Source organism: Globicephala melas, chromosome 17, assembly GCF_963455315.2.
Source record: "Globicephala melas chromosome 17, mGloMel1.2, whole genome shotgun sequence".
NCBI lineage: Eukaryota > Metazoa > Chordata > Mammalia > Artiodactyla > Delphinidae > Globicephala > Globicephala melas.
This window is the reverse complement of record NC_083330.1, coordinates 31,626,994-31,651,338: the sequence shown is the minus strand read 5'-3', so window position 1 is coordinate 31,651,338 and position 24,345 is coordinate 31,626,994.

The window sequence follows — 24,345 nt, the reverse complement described above, 5'->3', positions numbered from 1 at the left end:
GTAAGGCTTATTGGCTTGGTACCCAATTCAGGCAGAACTTCCAAGGTACTTCTGTCCAGATGGGGTTACCAGCTCAGTATTGATGATGGGCAGAGTCACTGGCTATGATATTTGCCCAGGCACCACTGCAAGCAAGAATGCAGTCTGCTCAAATGTGAGCATTGGTTGCTCTAAGCACTACCTCTCTTCTCCATCTCTATCTGATCCCCAATAGTCAAACCCCACATATTCCCCCATTAGTCCTCATGAGGTGAGGCCCAAGTGGGCTTCCCAGGAAGAGTCCTGTAATGTTAGGGGAGCTGAATGTCTAACTTAGGTATTCTTTTTCCCACGAGAGAAGAAATAGGACCTGGGAAACCCTCTCCCTATGGCACTGTGTTGGCCTAGGGGAGGAGTAATGCAGTCAGATTTCAGTCACTTCTCTTACCCTTCTAGTATGGTCCTTCATGGTCTCTATTTTCAAGGGAAGAGCTTCAAATTTACCCCAGGATTCTGGTATTTCCACAGTGGTGTCTTATCTATGGGTAATTGCTAGTTGTTCTTGTGAGGGATACTGAGTTGGGAATGGCTTATGATGCCATCTTGATCATGTCACTCCCCTATTTTTTCTTTAGCCTTTTAATATGGTGGATCACATTGATTGAATAGTGATTTTTGAATAGTGAACCATCCTTGCACCCATGGATTAAACCCCACTTGATAATAGTGTATAATTTTTTTCATAGATTTCAGACTACTATTAGTTAATGTTTTAAAGATTTTTGCACATATATTCATGAAGAGTATTGTTCTCTACCTTCATTTTTCTTTGAACTGTCTCTAGTTTTAGTTACAGAATAACACTAGCTTCATAAAATGAATTAGGAAGTATTTTATCTTCTATTATCTGGAAGGGATTGTGTAGAACTGGTGTTAATTTCTATTTAAACATCTGGCAGAATTCTCTAGTAAAAATATCTTGGTCTGGAAATTTTTTAAGTGGAGGGGAAGAGTTTTTAAATTATGAATTCAATTTCCTTAATAGTTACAGTGTTATTCAAGTGATCTATTTCATATTAAATAACTTGCAGATGTGTTTGTCAAAGAATTGGTCAATATCCTGTAACTTTTCAGATGTATGTGTGTAGGGTGATTGCCAGTATTCCCTTACTATATTTTAGAAGTCTACAGAGTCTGTAATGATACCTTCTGTTTCATTCCTGATGTTGCTAGATTTTTCTCCATTTTTTCTTTTGGTTTTTTGCTTTTCCGATCTTTCTAGAGATTTGCCACTATTATCTTTTCAAAGAAACAACTCTTCAATTCATTTTTTTCTCTAATTTTTTATTGCTAATTTCATTGATTTTTGCCTTTTATTATTTAATTCACTTTGTTTGTTTTGAGGATTTGATTTGCTTTGTTTTTGCTCTTCTTTTTCTAGATCTTTGAAGTGGAAGCTTAGTTTATTTGTTTCTTTTTTTAACGTTTTTATTGGAATATAATTACTTTAAAATGATGTCTTAGTTTCTGCTGTATAACAAAGTGAATCAGCTATAAGTATACATATATATCCCCATATCCCAGCCCTCTTGCATCTCCCTCCCACTCTCCCTATCACACCTCTCTAAGTGGTCAAAAAGCACGAGCTGACCTCCCTGTGCTATGCAGCTTCTTCCCACTGGCTATCTAGTTTATGTTTGGTAGTGTATATATGTCCATGCCACTCTCTCACTTCGTCCCAGCTTACTCTTCCCCCTCTCTGTGTCCTCAAGTCCATTCTCTGTGTTAGAATCTTTATTCCTGTCCTGCCCGTAGGTTTGTAAGAACCTTTTTATTTAGATTCCATATATATGTGTTAGCATATGGTATTTGTTTTTCTCTTTCTGATTTACTTCACCCTGTATGACAGACTCTAGTTTCATCCACCTCACTACAAAAAACTCAGTTTCATTTCTCCTTATGGCTAGTAATATTCCATTGTATATATGTGCCACACCTCTTTATACATTCATCTGTTGATGGACACTTAGGTTGCTTCCATGTCCTGGCTATTGTAAACACTGCTGCAATGAACATTGCAGTACATGTCTCATTTTGAATTATGTTTTTCTCAGGGTATATGCCCACAAGTTGGATTGCTGGGTTGTATGATAGTTCTATTTTTAGTTTTTTAAGGAACTTCCATATTGTTCTCCATAGTGGCTGTATCAATTTACATTCCCACCAATAATGCAAGAGGGTTCCCTTTCCTCCACACCCTCTACAGTATTTACTGTTTGTAGATCTTTTGATGATGGCCATGCTGACAGGTGTGAGGTGATACCTCATTGTGGTTTTTATTTGCATTTATCTAATGATTAGTGCTGTTGAGCATCCCTTCATATGTTTTCTTGCAATCTGTATATCTGTTTTGGAAAAATGTCTGTTTAGGTCTTCTGCCCATTTTTGCATTGCGTTGTTTTATTTTTATATTAAGCTGCATGAGCTGCTTGTATAATTTGTTGATTAATCCTTTGTCAGTTGCTTCATTTGCAAATATTTTCTCCGATTCTGAGGGTTGCCTTTTCATCTTGTTTATTGTTTCCTTTGCTGTGCAAAAGCTTTTAAGTTTCACTAGATCTCATTTGTTTATTTCCCTTTTTATTTCTATTTCTCTCAGAGGTAGGTCAAAAAGGATCTTGCTATCATTTATGTCATAGAGTGTTCTGTCGAGGATTTCCTCTAAGAGTTTTATAGTGTCTGGACTTACACTTAGGTCTTTAGTAATCCATTTTGAGTTTATTTTTGCATATCGTGTTAGGGAGTGTTCTAATTTCATTCTTTCACATATAGCTGTCCAGTTTTTCTCACACCACTCATTGAAGAGGCTGTCTTTTCTCCATTGTATATTCTTGCCTGCTTTATCAAAAATATGGTGACCATATGTGTGTGGGTTTATCTCTGGGCTTTCTATCCTCTTCCATTGAGCTTTATATCTGTTTTGGTGCGAGTACCATACTATCTTGATTACTGTAGCTTTGTAGTATAGTCTGAAATCTGGACGCCTGATTCCTCCAGCTCTGTTTGTCTTTCTCAAGATTGCTTTGGCTATTCAGAGACTTTTGTGTTTCCATACAAATTGTGCAACTGTTTGCTCCAGTTCTGTGAAAAGTGCTATTGGTAGTATGTTAGGGATTGCACTGAACCTGTAGATTGCTTAGGGTAGTATAGTCATTTTCCCAAGGCTGATTCTTTCAATCCAAGAGCATGGTATATTTCTCCATCTGTTTATATCAACTTTAATTTCTTTCATCAGTGTCTTATAGATTTCTGCATACAGGTATTTGTCTCCTTATGTAGGTTTATTCCTAGGTATTTTATTTTATTGGTTGTAATGGTAAATGGGAGTATTTCCTTAACTTCCCTTTCAGATTTTTCATCCTTAGTGTATAGAAATACAAGAGATTTCTGTGCATTAATTTTGTACCATATTAGCTCTAGTAGTTTTCTGGTAGCATCTTTAGTATTCTCTATGTATAATATCATGTCATCTGCAACCAGTGACAGATCTACTTTTCTTTTCCATTTTGGAATCGTTTTATTTCTTTTCCTTCTCTGATTATTGTGGATAAAACTTCCAAAGCTATGTTGAATAATAGTGGTGAGAGTGGGTAACCTTGTCTTGTTCCTGATCTTAGTGGAAATGGTTTCAGTTTTTCACCATTGAGAACAATGGTGGTTGTCAGTTTTTCATATATGGCCTTCATTATGTTGAGGTAAGTTCCCTCCATGCCAACTTTCTGGAGAGTTTTTATGATAAATGTGTTGAATATTTTTCAAAAGCTTTTTCTGCATCTATTGAGATGATAATATGTTTTTTCTCCTTCAATGTTAATATGGTTTATCATATTGATTGGTTTGTGTATATTGAAGAATCCTTGCATTCCTGGGATAAACCCCACTTGATCATGGTGTATGATCCTTTTAATGTGCCATTGGACTCTGTTTGCTAGTATTTTGTTGAGGATATTTGCATTTATGTTCATCAGTGATATCTGCCTGTAGTTCTTTTTTTTTTTTTTTTTTTCGGTACACGGGCCTCTCACTGTTGTGGCCTCTGCTATTGCAGAGAACAGTCTCCGGACACGCAGGATCAGCGGCCATAGCTCATGGGCCCAGCTGCTCCGTGGCATGTGGGAGCTTCCCAGACCAGAGCACAAATCTGCATCCCCTGCATCGGCAGGCGGACTCTCAACCTCTGCACCACCAGGGAATCCCCTGTAGTTCTTTTTTGTGATATCTTTGTCTGGTTTTGGTATCAAGGTGATGGAGGCCTCGTCGCATGAATTTGGGTGTGTTCTGCCATCTGCTATATTTTGGAAGAGTTTGAGAAGGATAGCTGTTTGCTCTTCTCTAAATGTTTGAGAGAATTCACCTGTGAAGCCATCTGGTCCTGGGCTTTTGTTTGTTGGAAGAATTTTAATCACAGTCTCAATTTCACTGCTTGTGATTGGTCTGTTTATATTTTCTCTTTCTTCCTGGTTCACACTCAGAGAGTTGTGCTTTTCGAGTAATTTGTCCATTTCTTCCAGGTTGTCCATTTTATTGGTATAGAGTTGCTTGTAGTAATCTTTCATGATCCATTGTATTTCGGCAGTCAGTTGTTACTTCTCCTTTTTCATTTCTAATTCTATTGATTTGAGGCTTCTCCTTTTTTTTTCTTGATTAGCCTGGCTAATGTTTTATCAAATTTTTTTAACTTCTCAAAGAACCAGCTTTTAGTCTTGTTGATCTTTGCTGTTATTTTCTTTGTTTCTATTTCATTTATTTCCACTCTGATCTTTATGATTCCTTTCTGTCCACTAATTTTAGGTTTTGTTCATTCTTATTTGTCTAGTTCCTTTGGGTATAAGCTTAGATTGTTTATTTGGAATTTTTCTTGTTTCTTGGGGTAGGATTGCATTGCTATAATCTTCCCTCTTGTAACTGCTTTTGCTGCCTCCCATAGGTTTTGGGTCATCATGTTTTCATTGCCATTTGTTTCTAGGTATTTTTTATTTCTTCAGTGATCTCTTGGTTATTTAGTAGTGTATTGTTTAGCCTCCACATGTTTGTAATTTTACAGACCTTTTTCTGTAACTGACACCAATCTCCTAGCATTGTAGTCAGAAATGATACTTGATATGATTTCAATTTTCTTAAATTTACCAAAGTTTGATTTGTGAACCAAGATATGATCTATCCTGGTGAATGGTCCATGAACACTTGAGAAGAAAATGTACTCTGTTGTTTTTGGATGGAATGTCTTATAAATATATATTAAGTCCATCTTGTTTAATGTATCATTTAAAGCTTATGTTTCCTTATTATTTTCATTTTGGATTATCTGTCCATTTGTGAACGTGGGATGTTAAAGTTCCCTACTATGAGGGTGTTATTGTTGATTTCCCGTTTTATAGCTCTTAGCATTTGCCTTAGTTATGTAGTTGTTCCTGTGTTGGGTGCATAAATATTTACCATTTTTATATCTTCTTCTTAGTTTGATCCCTTGATCATTATGTAGGGTCCTTCTTTGTCACTTTTAATAGTCTTTATTTTAAAATTTATTTTGTCTGATATGAGAAGTGCTACTCCAGCTTTCTTTTCATTTCTATTTGCATGGAATATCTTTTTCCATCCCCTCACTTTCAGTCGGTATGTGTTTACAGGTCTGAAGTGGGTCTCTCGTAGACAGCATTTATACGGGTCTTGTTTTTGTATCCATTCAGCTTGTCTATGTCTTTTGGTTAGAGCATTTAATCCATTTACATAAAGTTGTTATCAATATGCATGTTCCTATTACCATTTGCTTAATTGTTTGGGGTTTGTTGTTGTAGGTTTTTTTCTTTCTCTTGTGTTTCCTACCTAGAGAAGTTCCTTTAGCATTTGTCATAAAGCTGATTTAGAGGTCCTGAATTCTCTTAGCATTTGCTTGTCTGTAAAGTTTTTTTTTTTTTTTTTTTGTGGTACGCGGGACTCTCACTGCTCTGGCCTCTCCCGCCACGGAGCACAGGCTCCGGACGCACAGGGTCAGCGGCCATGGCTCATGGGCCAAGCTGCTCCATGGCACATGGGAACCCCCGGACCGGGGCACAAACCCACGTCCCCTGCATCAGCAGGAGGACCCTCAACCACTGTGCCACCAGGGAAGCCCTGTTTGTAAAGTTTTTAATTTCTCTGTCTAAATGAATGAGATCCTTGCTGTGTAGAGTACTCTTGGTTGTAGTTTTTTTCCCTTTCATCACTTTAAATATGTTCTGTCACTCCCTTCTGGGTTGAAGATTTTCCACTGAAAGATCAGCTGCTAATGTTATGGGGATTCCCTTGTATGTTTTTTGTTGTTTTTCCCTTGTTGCTTTTAATATTTTTCTTTGTATTTTTTTTTATAGTTTGATTAATATGTGTCTTGGCATGTTCCTCCTTGGATTTATCCTTTATGGGACTCTCGGTGCCTCCTGGACTTGATTGTCTATTTCCTTTCCCATGTTAGGGAAATTTTCAACTATAATGTCTTCCAATATTTTCTCAGTCCCTTTCGTTTTCTCTTCTTCTTCTGGGACCCCTGTAATTTGAATGTTGGTGCATTTAATGTTGTCTCAGAGGTCTATGAGACTGTCCTCAATTCTTTTCATTCTTTTTTAAAACTTCTGCTCTGCAGTAGTTATTTCTACTATTTTATCTTCCAGGTCACTGATCCATATTTCTGCCTCTGTTATTCTGCTACTGATTCCTTCTAGAGAATTTTTAATTTCATTTATTTTGTTGTTCATCATTGTTTGTTTGCTCTTTAGTTCTTCTAGGTCCTTGTTAAATGTTACTTTATTTTGTCCATTCTATTTCCAAGATTTTGGATCATCTTTACTGTCATTACCCTAAATTCTTTTTCATGCATACTGCCTATTTCTTCTTCATTTGGTTGGTTTGGTGGGTTTTTACCTTGCTTCTTCATCTGCTGTGTGTTTCTCTGTCTTCTCATTTTGCTAAATTTACTGTGTTTGGAGTCTCCTTTTTGCAGGCTGCAGGTTCATAGTTCCCATTGTTTTGGGGGTCTGCCCCCAGTGGCTAACGTTGGTTCAGTGGCTTTTGTAGGCTTCCTGGTGAAGGTGATTGGTGCCTGTGTTCTGGGGGATGAGACTGAATCTTGTGTTTCTGCTTGGCAGGACTGCATCTGGTTGTGTGTTTTGGGGTGTCTGTGGACTTATTATGATTTTAGGCAGCCTCTCTGCTAATGGGTGTGGTTGTGTTCCTGTTTGCTAGTTGTTTGGCATAGGTTGCCCAACACTGTAACTTGCTGCTCATTGAGTGGAGCTGGGTCTTTGCATTGGGATGGAGATCTCTGGGAGAGCTTTCACCATTTGACATTACATGGAGCTGGGAAATCTATGTTGGAACGCTGTCCTGAACTCGGCTCTCTCACCTCAGAGTCACAGGCCTGACTCTTGGCCAAAGCACCAATACCCTGTCAGCCACATCGTTAAGAAGAAAAGAGAGAAAAACTGAAAGAAAATAATAAAATAGTTATTAAAAATATAAAAATTAAAATTAATAAAAAGAAAGAAAGAGAGCAACCAAAGCAAAAAACAAATCCACCAATGATAACAAGTGCTAAAAACTATATTTAAAAAAAAAAATGGACAAGCAGAACCCTAGGACAAATGGTAAAAGCAAAGCTATACAGAGAAAATCACACAAAGTTCACCACCTCAAATTTGGGATGATTCATTGTCTATTCAGTTATTCCAGAGATTAATTTGATTGTGGAGATTTAATCTGCTACTTCTGAGGCTGCTGGGGGAAATTTCCCTTTCTCCTCATTGTTCGCACAGCTCCTGGGGTTCAGCTTTGGATTTGGCCTCACCTCTGTTTGTAGGTCACTTGGGGGCCTCTGTTCTTCTCTCAGACAGGACGGATTAAAGTAGCAGCTGATTACAGGATTCTGGCTCACTCAGGCCAGGGGGAGGGAGGGGTACAGAATGAGGAGTGAGCTTGCAGTGGCAGAGACCATTGTGACGTTGCAACAGCCTGAGGTGCACCATGTGTTCTCCTAGGGAATTTGTCCTGGGATCACGGGACCCTGGCAGTGGCTGGCTGCAGGGGCTTCTGGGACAGGAGTTGTGGATAATGACTTGTTCTTGTACACAGGCTTCTTGGTGGCTGCATCAGCAGCCTTAGCATCTCATGCCCATTTCTTTTGTCTGTGCTGATAGCTGCAGCTCATGCCCATCTCGAGCTCGTTTAGGTGATGCTCTGAATCCTCTCTCCTCGTGCACCCCAAAACAATGGACTCTTGCCTCTTATTCAGTTCCAGACTTTTTCTCAGACTCCCTCCCAGATAACTCTGGTGCACTAGCCCCTTTCAGGCTGTATTCACGCAGCCTACCTCAGTCCTATCCCTGGAATCTGAATTCCAAAGCCGGATCCTCAGCTCCCAGCCCCCACCCATCCCGGCGGGTTAGCCAACAAGCCTCTCAGGCTGGTGAGAGCTGGTCCACTGTGTGGGAATCTCTCCACTTTGCCCTCTGCACCCCTGTTGCTGTGCTTTCCTATGTGGCTCCGAAGCTTCCCCCTGCCACCCCCTGTCTTCACCAGTGAAGGGACTTCTTAGTGTGTGGAAACATTTCCTCCTTCAGAGCTCCTTCCCAGAGATGCAGATTCCATCCCTATTCTTTTGTCTCTGTTTTTTCTTTTTTCTTTTGTCCTACCCAGGTATATGGGGAGTTTATTGCCTTTTGGGAAGTCTGAAGTCTTCTTCCAGTGTTCAGTAGGTGTTCTGTAGGAGTTGTTCCACATGTAGCTGTATTTCTGATGTATTCGTGGGGAGAAAGGTGATCTCCACATCTTACTCCTCTGCCATCTTGAAGATCTCCTATGACCCTTATAATGTATTTTTGTATTTGGTTTGCTAATATTTTGTTGAAGATTTTTGCAGGTATATTTTTGAGAGATATCAGCTTATAATTTTCATCTTTTGTGTTGTCCTTGTCTAGTTTAGTTATCAGGGTAATGTTGGCTTCATAAAATGAGTTAGGAGAAATTCCTTCCTATTCTAAATATTTGCAAGTGTTTGAGAAGGTTAGATGTTAAATCATCTTTGAATATTTGGTAGACTACAACTGTGAAGCCATCTGATGCTGGACTTTTGTTTGCAGGAGTTTTTAATTACTGTTTCAATCTTTTTTCTAGTGATTAGTCTATTTGGATGTTCTATTTTTTCATGATTGAGTCTTGAAAAAAATGTATAATTCTAAGAATTTATCCAGTTCTTCTAGGTTGTACAGTTTGTTGGTTTAGAACTTTTCATCATATTCTCTTTTGTATTCTGTAGTATCCATTATAATTTTTCCTCTTTTACTTCTAATTATATTTGTCTGAGCTGTCTTTTTTCTCTGTGAGTCTATCTAATGGTTTGTCAGTCTCATTTACCTTTACAAAGAGCCAACTCAGTTTTTTTGATATTTTCTATTGTCTTTTTAGTCTCTATTTCATTTATTTCCATTCTGAACTTTTTATTCCCTTCCTTCTACTGACTTTGGGTTTCATTTGCTCTTTTTTTTTCTATTTCTTTTAGCTGTAAGGTTAGATTGCTTATTTGAGATTTTTCTTATTTCTTGAGGTAAGCCTGTATTGCTATAAACTTACCTGTTAGTACTGCTTCTGCTGCATCCCATAGATTGTGGTATGTCCTATTTTCATTTTCATTTGTCTTCAGGTATTTTTCGATTTCCTCTTTGATTTCTTCATTGACCCAATAGTTTTTCAATAGCACGTTGTTTAGCCTTTCCATATTTGTAATTTTTCAGCTTTCTTTTTGTGTTTGGTTTCTAGTTTTTTATCATTGCGTTTGGAAAAGGTGCTTAATGTTATTTCAATCCTCCTAAATTTATAGGCTTGTTTTGTGTCCCAACATATGGCCTATTCCTGAGAACATTCAATGTTCACATGAGAAGAATGTGTATTCTGTTGCCTTTGAATGAAATGTTCTGCATAAGTCCATCAAATATATCTGATTTAATCCTTCATTTAAGGCTGCTGTTTTCTTGTTGATGACTCTGTGACTGTTATTTTATTTATTAAGTTATTTATCAAATATTCATTGCTTACTTACTATGTAGTAGACTGTAAGGAGGACAAAAGTAGATATATTTCATTCCCTCATGAAATATAACATTCCAATATTATCATGTTTTGCATATTTGTCATCCCAATCCTTTTGAGGATATATTGTTCTCTCATGTTATATGACATCATTATTGTATGACCACCCATCTCTGTTATATGATGGAAGGAATTTCTCAGTGGTACATTCTTCTATCTCTCTATGGAAAATATTTGATAAATATTCCAAGGCTTGTTTTATATCTTTCTCTGCAATTGTGTGAATTACCCCTGTTTTGCAATGAGGATTCTGACTTTGAATGATGTTTGTAGTTTCCATGTCTTCTCCACTTTTAGTGCCATAATGCACAGTTGGCTGGGCACTCTGGTAATTACTGAGTATACAATAGTAAACAAGATTAAAATGTTCCCTGTGTAGTCAATTTATCAGCATTTTCAGTTGTTTCTCTCTCTAAAATACACCACAGATTTGTTGTTTTTCTCCATTTGTGCAATTACTGCCTTAGGTCATTTGGACTTCGGTATAACTTAGTAATTAGTTTTCTTGCTTCTACTTTTGCACTGATATTCTACTCTAAATAGAAAAGAATGGTAATCTTTTAAAAGTATAAATTAGATGATTTTACTTTTCTATTTCTAACCCCTTAGAAGCTTCACATTACAATTAGACTTAAATCTAAACACTCTTCAAATGGAATTCAAGGTTCTATATAGATTGACTTCATTTCCTAAAAATTTTCCTTTTATTCACAGTGAAAAAGTTGAACTGGCCTGTCATAAAATTTCAAAGCTTTACACTTTCTTCTACTTCTTTCTGGATAGTTTTTCCTTCACTATTAGATTGACTTTAATTTTGTCATTCTGCAATATCAAACACACCAACATTCCCATTACACAGGCTACAGAAGGAGAACAGAGAGAAAAAGGGCCTGAGAAAATATTTGAAGAGATGATAGATGAAAACTTCCCTAGCATGGGAAAGGAAATAGTCACCCAAGTCCAGGAAGTGCAGAGTCCAATATAGGATTAATATAAGAAGAAACATGATAAAATATATAGTAATCAAGTTGAAAAAAACTAAAAATAAAGAGAAAATAAGAAGAGCAACAAGGGAAAACAAACAAATAACATACAAGTGAACCCCCATAAGGTTATCAGCTGATTTTTCAGCAGAAACTCTGCAGCCAGAAGAGAGTGGCACAATATATTTAAAGTGATGAAAGGGAAGAACCTACAACAAAAAATAAAACTGTAAAACAAACACATGGAAGCTAAACAATATGTTACTAAATAACCAACAATTCACTGAAGAAATCAAAGAGGAAGTCAAAAAGTATCTTGACACAAATGACAACCAAAACACAATGACCCAAAACTTATGCAATGCAGCAGAACCAGTTTAACTAGGGAAGTTTTGTTTTGTTTTGTTTTTGTTTTTTTGCAGTACGCGGGCCTCTCACTGCTGTGGCATCTCCTGTTACAGAGCACAGGCTCTGGACGTGCAGGCTCAGCAGCCATGGCTCACAGGTCCAGCCACTCCATGGCATGTGGGATCTTCCTGGACTGGGGTACAAACCCGTGTCCCCTGCATCAGCAGGTGGACTCTCAACCACTGCGCCAACAGGGAAGCCCCTAAAGAGGGAAGTTTGTAGCAATGAAATCTTACCTCAGGAAATAAGAAAAATCTCAAATAAACAACCTAACCTTACACCTAAAGCAACTAGAGGAAGAAGAACAAACAAAACCCAAAGTTAGTACAAAGAAAAGTCATAAAGATCAGAGCAGAAGTAAATGAAATAAAGACAAAGAAAACAATAGAAAAGATCACCAAAACTAACAGCCAGTTCTTTGAAAAGATAAAGAAAATTGATTAAACTTTAATGAGACTAATCAAGAAAAAAAGGGAGAGGGGCCAACTCAATAAAATTAGAAATCAAGAGATACAACACAAATACAAAGGACCGTAAAAGAATATTACAAGCAACTATATGTGAATAAAATGGACAGCACTGAAGAAATGGACGAATTCATAGAAAGGTACAATCTCCCAATGTGGAACCAGGAAGAAATGGAAAATATGAACAGATCACTTATAAGTACTGAAATTGAATCTGTGACTAAAAAACTCCTAAACAACAAAAGTCCAGGACAAGATGGCTTCAGAGGTGAATTCTACCAAACATTTAAAGAAGAGTTAACACCTATCCTTTAAAATTATTCCAAAAAATTACAGAGGAAGGAACACTCCCAAACTTACTCTATGAGGCCATCATAACCCTGATAGCAAAACCATACAAAGATACCACAGAAAAGAATAATATATGCCAATATCACTTATGAACAAAGATGCAAAAATTCTCAACAAAATACTAGGAAACTGAATCCAACAACACGTGAAAAGGATCATAATCCAATCACTATGATAAACCACATCAACAAATTGAAGACTAAAAACCAGATGATAATCTCAGTAAATGCATAAAAATCTTTTGATAAAATTCCAAAACTATTTATGATAAAAACTCTCCAGGAGCCTACCTCAACATAATAAAGGCTATACAGGACAAACCCACAGCTAACATCATACTCAATGCTGAGAACCTGAAAGAATTTCCTCTAAGATCAGAAACAAGACAAGGATGTCCACTCTAACCACTTCTATTCAACATACTTTTGGAAGTCCTAGAGACAGCTATCAAGAGAAGGAAAAAAAAAAGTAAAAAGAATTTAAATTGGCAAAGAATAGGTAAATATTTCGCTGTTTGCAGATGACATGATTCTATACATAGAAATTCCTAAAGATGCTACCAGAAAAATACTAAAGCTCATCAATGAATTTGGTAAAGTGGCAGGATACAAAATTAATACAGAGAAAATTTTCCATTTCTATACATTAACAATGAAAGACCAGAAAGAGAAATTAAAGAAATAACCCCATTTACCATCGCATCAAAAAGAATAAAATACCCAGGAATAAACCACCTAAGGAGACAAAAAGACATGTACTTTGAAAACTATAAGACACTGATGATAGAATTCAAAGATGACAATAACAGATGGAAACATATACCATGTTCTTGGATTGGAAGAATCAATATTGTAAAAATGACTATACTACCCAAGGCAATCTACAAATTAAATGTAATACCTATCAAATTAACAATGCCATTTTTCACACTCCTAGAAGAGTAAATGTTTGAATTTGTATGGAAACACAAAAGACCTGAAATAGCCAAATAAATCTTGAGAAAGAAAAACGAAGCTGGAGGAATCAGGCTCCCTGACTTCAGATTATACTACAAACCTACAAAGCTATGGTACTGGAACAAAAATATAAATCAATGGAACAGGATAGAAAGTCCAGAAATAAACCTACACACCTATGTTCAACTCATCTTCAACAAAGGAGGCAAGACTATACAATGGAGAAAAGACAGTCTCTTCAATAAATGGTGCTGGGAAAACTGGACAGCTACATGTAAAACAATGAAATTAGACCACTCTTTAAAACCATACACAAAAATAAACTCAAAATGGATTAATGACCTAAATGTAAGACTGGATACTATAAAATTCCTAAAGGAAAACATAAGCAGAAGACACTTCGACATAAATCACAGCAATATCTTTTTGGATCTGTCTCCAAGAGGAATAGAAATAAAAACAAAAATAAACAAATTGGACTTAATTAAACTCAGAAGATTTTGCACAGCAAAGGAAACCATAAATAAAACAAAATTCAACTTACAGAATGGGAGAAAATATTTGCAACCAATGCAACCAACAATGAATTACAAACAGCTTATACAGCTCAATATCAAAAAGTCAAACAACCCAATCAAAAAATGTGCAGAGATGTAAAAAGACATTTCTCCAGGGAAGACATACAGATGGCCAAGAGGCACATGAAAAGGTGTTGAACATCACTAATTATTACAGAAATGCAAAGCAAAACTTCAATGATTATCACTTCATGCCAATCAGAATGGCCATCATCAAAAAGTCTACAAATGCTGGAGAGGGTCTGGAGATAAAGGAACCCTCTTACACTGTTGGTGGGAATATAAACTGGTACAGCCATAATGGAGAACAGTATGGAGGTTCCTTAAAAATACTAAAAATAGAACTACCATATAATCCCATAATTCTACTCCTGAGCATATATCCAGAGAAAACCATAACTCAAAAAGATACATGCACCCTAATTTCATAACAACACTATTTACAATCACCAATACATGGAAGCCACCTAAATATCCACTGATAGATGAATGGATAAAGAAGATATGGTACATATATACAACAGAATATTACTCAGCCATAAAAATGAATGAAATAATTCTATTTAGAGCAACATAAATTGACCTAGAGATTATCATACTAAGTGAAGTAAGCCAGACAGAGAATGACAAATATTACATTATATGGTTTAATTGTGGAATCTAAAGAGGTACAAATGAAGGTATTTATAAAACAGAGGAGACTCACAGACATAGAAAACAAACTCATGGTTACCAAAGTGGAAAGGTGAGGGCAGGGATAAATTATGAGGTTGGGATTAACATATACACACTACTGTATATAAAATAAATAAGCAACAAGGACCAACTGTACAGCACAGGGAACTATACTCAATATTTTCTAATAACCTATAAGGGAAAGCAATCTGTAAAAGGGTATATATATATATGTATATATATATATGTATATATATATATATGTATATATATATATATACATATACATATAGATGTATAACGGAATCACTTTGCTATACACCTGAAAACAACACAACATTGTAAATCAACTGTACCTCATTAAAAAAAAAAACTTAAAAAAATATAACAAGTATTCCATTTAGGATACTATTAAGTAGATCATCTGAACTTGCTTTTTCTTTTTCCATTTTTTTCACTTCTTTGTTAAACTGTAGACCTTAGGAATTCATTTCTTCTGACACGGATTCTAATTTTATATTTGTATGAGCATCTTTTCTGATATATAGATAGATAAATATAATCCTGATTTGAGTCATAGTACTTACAGAAAAGAATTTTTTATTATTTTTTTGTTAACAGTTTACCTAAGTGGAAAAATTAATTTGATTTGTAAATTGGGACTATATACAGTTTTCCAGGAATTTTCCCCTTTTTATCTCCTATTGTCCCATATAATTAAAAATATTAGCTCCTTTTATTTCCAAAATGCTCTGATTTGTATTATATATGACTATACTAACATATTAGTGTCAAAAATATTAAGTTAAAAGAGACAGGTAAGGGCATTATACGCATTTACACATATGTACATGCAAATAAGTATGTGTTATTGGCAATTTATATAGAATGCATGGGAACCCAAATATGAGGTGAGAAATAATCAGCATAACACTTTCATGGGCAAAAACCTGTGGCAGACCTGTTTCTAGCTGTAGGGTATCCATAAGAAGCTACATATCTGAGGTGGTTTTCAGGCTTTGGGTAACAAGGAAGACCGGAGCATTGGAACACTTCTGCCCATGACTATATACCATCCCACCACAACCAGAATGTCAGTTTTCTGTATATTTATTTTCCATTAGCTCAGAGATGTCAGACACAGAGCATTGCTTACCTGTTACTATGCAATTCTGGTACTCAGAAAATCAATAATTATCCATTCCTGCCCTTGATCCCAGAAAAGTTTTCAAAATCCTTCTGAGTATGGTATTCCCAGAACTCACTATCAGTTAGTTCTTATGGGCTGCAAGAAGAAAACTGTTTGCCATCCACATATTAGCCCAATCTACTGTCTTCTCCCTTCATGCTATCTCTTTACTGAGAAGTAAAGAGAATATGCAAAGAGAGTAGAGACATGCATATATTTCAATTTAATATTTGGTATTTATTATAAAGATATTAACCTCAGCATAGACTATTTTACATTTCAAATATTTGTATCATTTGTCTTTATAGATAATGGAGTTTAATTTTGACTTCCAATGAGGCACATATTGAGAGGAACTTTAATTATTTTTCAATGAAATTGGAAAACAGGCCAGTGACACTGATTACTTAAGAGGATTTCAAGGGTTCTTAAATTCTGTGACCTCTTTAGTGGTTGGGTCACTTCTCCAGATTCTGTGCTGTCATAGTTTTCTGTTCCATTAAAAATACAATGAAAATATCATGAATGATGTAACTGCATTTAGCAATTTACAGGTGTTTTCTTGTTGATCTATTTGGCTTGTTTTAGTAATGCTCTAGAGAGGTCTCTCAAAAAATGATGTCAGAGTACTCTTGTGGAAAACTCATTGTTTCCTGTAGAAAAAGTGGAAGGCAAAGGGAAAAATAATTTTGCTCTCCTGTGTACAATATGAAAAAACTTAGGCATAGAAAGCCTATATTTTTTGCCAAGGGTTTACTTGTTGTGGGTTACCTGGAAGTGGCAAAACATAAGTTATGAGAGCTATCCTGTATATATATTCTTCCTGTCTTTCCTCATAGCAATTCTTTTTTTTTTATGTTTAGTATGCTTCACACCTCATATTCTATAACCCCTTATATACACTTATACAGGAGGAAGGGAGGAATCATTATTGGTGCTTCTTAGGAAAGACAGGAAAATATTTTTGGTCTCACATGAAATTCCTTGCAAAAACATCCTGCTTTCAATTGCTACCAAAAGGTATGTTCTCCCATTGACATAGCTTGGGAAAAAATGCTGAGCTAGCTCACTATTTCTTGATTTTAACATTTATGTTCCAATTTGGGATCAACCACAAGACACACAGCAGTACTCTTAGCTTCATTGATTGGAAAAAAAGAGTTAATCAATATGTGCTATGTACTGTCTAATGAAATACATGATCTCCTCATGTGAAAATGGAGTGTATGTTGGTTGGGAATGTTCATCCTTGTGCTCTCAGCCACCATATTCTAGAGGGTACCAAAGGACACTTCTCAGAGTAAGAGAGATATGAGAGGTGATTGGAAGAGTAAGATGACTTAAAGGTAAGACTGAAGATATGGTGAGAGGATGCCTAAAAGTATAATAAAGGTGAAAACAAGTAGAAGCTCTAGACTCCACTGATGAGCTCTCTCTGTGTTTTTGGTGTGATAAAATAATACCAAAAATAATTCCTGCTGTTTGCTTTCATTACAAACACTTTGCGGAAATGAAAATAAGGTAAATGTTATTTATGTAGAGTAATCATAGCATGATATTGGCTTTTAATATTAGGTATTCCTAATAGACCTATATCATTTTAGTTTTGAGTTGAACTTTGACACTTGAATTAGGGTATACTAACTGCTGTACTACAGATCCCAATGATCAACATAATAAAGGTCTATTTCTCACTTAGGTCACAGTTGAGTGTGGGGCAGCAGGAAAGCCCTCTCTACCTTTAGCTTCAAGGCAGAAAAGAGGAAGAGCATGGACCTTCTTAAAAGGGGGTTTAGGGACCAGGTCCGGCATCTCTCACATCTACCCACATTCTCTTTGCCAGTATTCCATCACATGGCTCCAGCTAACTCTAGGGAGACTGGGGAGTGTCATTTAGCTCTGTGCCCCCCAAAAGGACCTAATACCAGGGTGCCACAGCTAGTTATACAATATTAGGCACTAAAATGCAAGCTATTTTATGGGTCATCACAAAATCTTGACATTTAGCTATTTGTGCTGCTACTTTACAAATGATGTTAAATTATTTTTTTTCCTATTTGGTCCTCATTTATCTGAATTTGAGTGACAACAGAGTATATGTTTGTATATATTTCACATCTCTTTCTACTAGTTTGATGAGCTTCCCTGTGCAGAGATTTGCATGTTTACCAGAAGTACCATTACTTTGGCAATAGTACAATTCAACTATATACAATCATACTATTAACCTCTACTATGAAAGTGGTTTTCACATAAATACTTCATTGGAAACCAAAATTGTCAGGAGCTGTGACTAATTCCCACATGTACACCTTTCACCTTCAGTAAGAAAATTCAAGATTCTTCAATCTTATCTTCAAGAAAATTTCTCAAAAATATTCAAGACAATAATAGCTCCAACAGTAAATTATTATATATATGTGTATATAAATATTTCAAAAAAATTTAAAGGTGTATATAGCCATGAGTAATTTACAATTTGTTGTCACTCTCCCGGCCCCATGACTTTTCTGTCTTCAATAATAAACATGGTTACATGAAACTGTAGCTTGATCAAAAATGAATATAGATTTAAATGTTTTATAATAATTCATATATTGTTTATGGTAAAGTAGATGTATATCAAATACACATCGGCCCAATTTTTCTAATTTGAATTAGAAAAACCTCCATGGAATTACAAATAAACTTAAAGAGAGAAATAGCCTCTTAATTCACCTGTTCCATAATATCAGATTTTTTTACACTGAGGATTTTTTCTTTTTTTGAATTTTATTTTATTTCAATTTTTAAAAAATTTTGTTTTATATTAGAATATATTTGATTAATAATGTTGTATTAGTTTCAGGTGTATAGCAAAGTGATTCAGTTACATATATACATGTATCTATTCTTTTTTAAATTATTTTCCTATTTAAGTTATTACAGAATATTGAGCAGAGTTCCCTGTGCTATACAGTAGGTCCTTGTTGGTTATCAATTTAAAATATAGAAGTGTGTACATGTCAATCCCAAATTCCCAATCTATCCCTCTCCTGCACCCTTCCACCCTGCTAACCATAATTTTATTCTCTAAGTCCATGAGTCTGTTTCTGTTTTGTAAATACATTCATTTGTATCATTATTTTTTAGATTTTGCATATAAGCAATATTATATTATATTTGTCTTTCTCTGTTTGACTTACTTCACTTAGGATGATAATCTCCAGGTCTATCCATGTTGCTGTAAATAACATTATTTCATTCTTTTTAATGGCTGAGTAATATCCATTGTATATATGTGCCACACCTTCTTTATCCATTCATCTGTCAATGGACAATTAAATTGCTTCCACATCTTGGCTACTGTAAACAGTGTTGCAATGAACATTGGGGTGCATGTACAATTTTGAACCAAGCTTTTCTCTGGATATATGCCCAGGAGTGGGATTGCTGGATCATATGTTAGCTCTATTTTTAATTTTTTTTAGTGACTTCCAAACTGTTCTCCATAGTGGCTGTACCAATTTACATTCCCACTAACGGTGTAAGAGAGTTCCCTTTTATCCACATGATCTCCAACATTTATTGTTTGTAGATGTTTGATGATGACCATTCTGACTGGCATGAGGTGATATCTCATTATAGTTTTGATTAACATTTCTCTAATAATTAGAATATTGAACATATTTTCATGTGCCTCTTGAGCATCTGTATGTCTTCTTTGTAGAAATGTCTACTTAAGTCTTCTGCTCATTTTTTGATTGTGTTGTTTGTTTTTATGGTATTGAGCCACATGAGCTGACTATAAATTTTGGAAACTAATCCTTTGTTGGTCACATCATATGAAAGTATTTTCTCCCATTTTGTGGCTTGTTTTTTTTTTTTTTTTTTTGGAGAATGAGTTCCTTGTACAATGAGTTTAGGGATTTTCCTTCTTCTGAAAATTTTTTTGAATAGTTTCAGAAGATGAGTGTTAACTCATCTCAAATGATTGATAGAATTCATCTGTGATGCCATCTGCTAGCAGACTTTTGTTTGTTGCGAGTTCTTTAATCACACTTTCATTTTCAGTACTTCTGATTGGTCTGCGTATATTTTGTATTTCTTCCTGGTTCATTCTTGAGAGATTGTACCTTTGCAAGAGTTTGTCCATTTCTTCCAGGTTGTCCATTTTATTGTTGTATATTCCTTTGTAATAGTCTCTGATGAGTCTTTGTATTTCTGTGGTTTCCATTGTAATTTCTTTTACATTTCAAATTTTATTAATTTGAGTCCTCTCCATTTTATCTTGATGATTCTCGCAAAAGGGTTATCAATTTTCTTTATCTTTGCAAACAACCAGCTTTTAGTTTCATTGATCTTTGTTATTGTTTTTATTTCTTTGTCTCTATTTCATTTATTTCTGCTCTGCTTTTCTAAATTTCTTTTTCAAACTGAACAATGAAGCATGGTGATTGGAAAGATAAAGAACCTGAACTTCAATGACTTCGACTATGTATTTTTTTCAAATTTATTTTACTTTATTTATAAAACAAGTCCTTATTAGTTATCTATTTTATACAAGTTAATGTGCATATGTCAATCCCAATCTCCCAATTCATCCTACCACCCACTCCCCTCTTGCCCCCCTTGGTGTCCATATATTTGTTCTCTACATCTGTGTCTCTATTTCTGCCTTGCAAACCAGTTCATCTGTACCATTTATCTAGATTCCACATATATGTGTTAATATATGATATTTGTTTTTATTTTTCTGACTTACTTCACTCTGTATGACTGTCTCTAGGTCCATCTACATCTCTACAAATGACCCAATTTCATTCCATTTTATGGCTGAGTAATATTCCAATGTATATATGTACCACATCTTCTTTATCCTTTGGCCAGCGATGGACATTTAGGTTGCTTCCATGATCTGGCTATTGTAAATAGTGTTGCAATGAACATTGGGTGCATGAGTCTTTTCGAATTATGATTTTCTCTGGGCATGTGCCCTGTAGTGGGATTGCTGGGTAATATGGTAATTTTATTTTTAGTTTTTTAAGGAATTTCCATAGTGTTCTCCATGGTGGCTGTATCAATTTACATTCTCCCCAAGACTGTAAGTGAGTTCCCTTTCTCCACACCCTCTCCAGCATTTGTTGTTTGTAGATTTTCTGATGATGCACATTCTAACCAGTGTGAGGTGATACCTCATAGTAGTTTTGAGTTTCATTTCTCTAATACTTAGTGATTTTGAGCAGCTTTCTATGTGTCTCCTGGCCATCTGTATGTCTTCTGGGAAGAATGTCTATTTAGGTCTTCTGACCATCTTTTTATTGGATTTTTTTTTTTAATATTCAGGTGCATGAGCTGTTTATATATTTTGGAGATTAATCTTTTGTTCATTGTTTCATTTGCAAACATTTGCTCCCATTCTGAGGGTTGTCTTTTCATCTTGTTTAGAGTTTCCTTTGCTGTGCTAAATCTTTGAAGTCTCATTAGGTCCCATTTGTTTATTTTTGTTTTTATTTCCATTACTCTAGGAGGTGGGTCATAAAGACCTTGCTGTGATTTCTGTCAAAGAGTGTTCTTCCTATGTTTTCCTCTAAGAGTTTTATAGTGTCCAGTCTTACATTTAGGTCTTTAATCCATTTTGAGTTTATTTTTGTGTATGGTGTTAGGGAGTGTTCTAATATTCTTTTACATATAGCTGTCCAGTTTTCCCAGCACACTTATTGAAGATACTGTCCTTTTACCATTGTGTATCCTTGCCTCCTTTGTCATAGATTAATAGACCATAGGTGCATGAGTTTATCTCTGAGCTTTCTATCCTGTTCCATTGATCTATATTTCTGTTTTTGTGCCAGTACAATAATGACTTGGTTACTGTAGCTTTGTAGTATAGTCTGAAGTCAAGGAGCCTGATTGCTCCAGCTCCGTTTTTTCCCTTCAAGATTGATTTGGCTATTAGGGGTCTTTTGAGTCTCCAAACAAATTTTAAGATTTCTTGCTCTAGTTCTGTAAGAATTACAATTGGTTATAATATAGGGGTTGCATTGAATCTGTAGATTCCTTTGGGTATTATAGTCATTTTCACATTACTGATTTTTCCTATCAAAGAACATAGTATGTCTCTCCATCTGTTTGTGTCAACTTTGATTTCTTTCACCCCTGTTTTATAGTTTTCTGAGTACAGGTCTTTTGTCTCCTTATGTAGGTTTATTCCTAAGTATTTCATTATATTTTTGCATTGGTGAATGGGATTGTTTCCTTAATTCTCTTTCTAACATTTCATTTTTAGTGTATAAGAATGCAAGAGATTTCTGTGCACTAATTTTGTATCCTGCAATTTTACCAAATTCATTGATTAGCTCTAGTAGTTTTCTGGTAGCATCCTTAGGATTATCTATGTATAGTATCATGTCATCTGCAAACAGTGACAGTTTTAATTCTTCTTTTCCCATTTGGATTCCTTTTATTTCTTTTTATTCTCTGATTGCCCTGGCTAGGACTTCCAAAACTATGTTGAATGATAGTGGCGAAAGTGGACTTCTTTGTCTTGTTCCTGATCTTAGACGAAAATACTTTGTTTTTCACCATTGAGAATGACGTTTGTCATATATGGTCTTTATGTTGAGGTAGCTTCCCTGTATGCCTACTTTCTGGAGGGTTTTTATCATAAATGGGTGTTGAATTTTGTCAAAAGCTTTTTCTGAATCTATTGAAATGATCATATGGTTTCTCTCCTTTAATTTGTTAATATGTTTTATCACATTGATTGATTTGTGTATATTGAAGAATCCTTGCATACCTGGGATAAACCTCACTTGACCATGGTGTATGATCCTTTTAATGTGTTGTTGGATTCTGTTTGTTAGTATTATATTGAGGAGTTTTGCTTCGATATTCATCTGTGATATTGGCCTGTAATTTTGTTTTTTTGTGGTATCTTTGTCAGGTTTTTGTATCAGGGCGATGGTGGCCTCATACAATAAGTATGAGAGTGTTCCTTTTCTGCAAGTTTTTGGAAGTGTTTGAGAAGGATGGTGTTAGCTTTTCCCTAAATGTTTGATGGAAATCACCTGTGAAGCCGCCTGGTCCTGGACTTTTGTTTGTTTGAAGATTTTTAATCACAGTTTCAATTTCATTGCTTGTGATTGGTCTGTTCATATTTTCTATTTCTTCCTTGTTTAGTCTTGGAAGGTTATAACTTTCTAAGAATTTGTCCATTTGTTGTGCATTTCATTGGCATATATTTGCTTTTCTCAAAGAACCAGCTTTTAGTTTTATTGATCTTTGCTATTGTTGTCTTTTTTTCTATTTCATTTCTTTCTGCTCTGATCTTTATGATTTCTTTCCTTCTACTAAGTTTGGTTTTTGTTTGTTCTTCTTTCTTTAGTTGCTTTAGGTGTAACTTTAGATTGTTTATTTGGGAAGTTTCTTGTCTCTTGAGGGAGGATTGTATTGCTATAAACTTCCCTCTTAGTACTGTTTTTGCTGCATCCCACAGATTTGGATCATTGTGTTGTTGTTGTCATTTGTCTCTAGGTGTTTTTTTATTTCTTCAGAGATGTCTTGGTTATTTAGTAATGTATTGTTTAGCCTGCATGTGTTTGTGTTTTTTACATTTTTTTCCATGTAATTTATTTCTAATCTCATATCATTGTGGTCAGAAAAGATGCTTGATATGACTTCAGTTTTTCTTAAATCTACTGAGGCTTGATTTGTGACCCACAATATGATCTATCCTGGAGAATGTTCCGTGTGCACTTGAGAAGAAAGTGTAACCTGCTGTTTTCGTATGGAATGCCCTATAAATATCAATTAAATTGATTTGGTCTATGTCATTTAAAGCATTTATTTCCTTATTAATTTTCTGTCTGGATGAGCTGTCCATTGGTGTAAGTGGGGTGTTAAAATCCTCCACTAGTATTACATTACTTTCGATTTCCTCTTTTATAGCATTTACTCCATTCACATTTAGGGTATTATCAATATGTATGTTCCTATTACCGTTTACTTAGTTGTTTTGGGTTTGTTTTTGTAGATCCTTTTCTTTTGTGTTTCCCACTTAGAGAAGTTCCTTTAGCATTTGTTGTAGAGCTGATTTGGTGGTGCTGAATTCTGTTAGCTTTTGCTTGTCTGTAAAGCTTTGATGTCTCCATTGAATCTGAATGAGATCTTTGCCAGCTAGAGTAATCTTGCTTTTAGGCTGGTTCCCTTTAATCACTTTAAATATATCAGGCCAGTCCCTTGTGACCTGTAGAGTTTCTGCTGAGAAATCAGCTGTTAACCTCATGGAAGTACCCTTGTATATTATTTGTTGTTTCTCCCTTGTTGCTTTTAATAATTTTTCTTTGTCTCTAATTTTTGTCAGTTTGATTACTATGTGTCCCGACGTGGTTCTCCTTGGGTTTATCACGCCTGAGACTCTCTTTTCTTCCTGGACTTGGGTGGCTATTTCCTATCCCATGTTAGGGAAGTTTTCAAGTATAATGTTTTCAAATATTTTCTTGGGTTCTTTCTCTCTCTCTTCTCCTTTTAGGGCCCCTATAATGCAAGTATTGAGTTTAATGGTGTCCCAGAGATCTCTTTGTCTGCCTTTATTTCTTTTCATTCTTT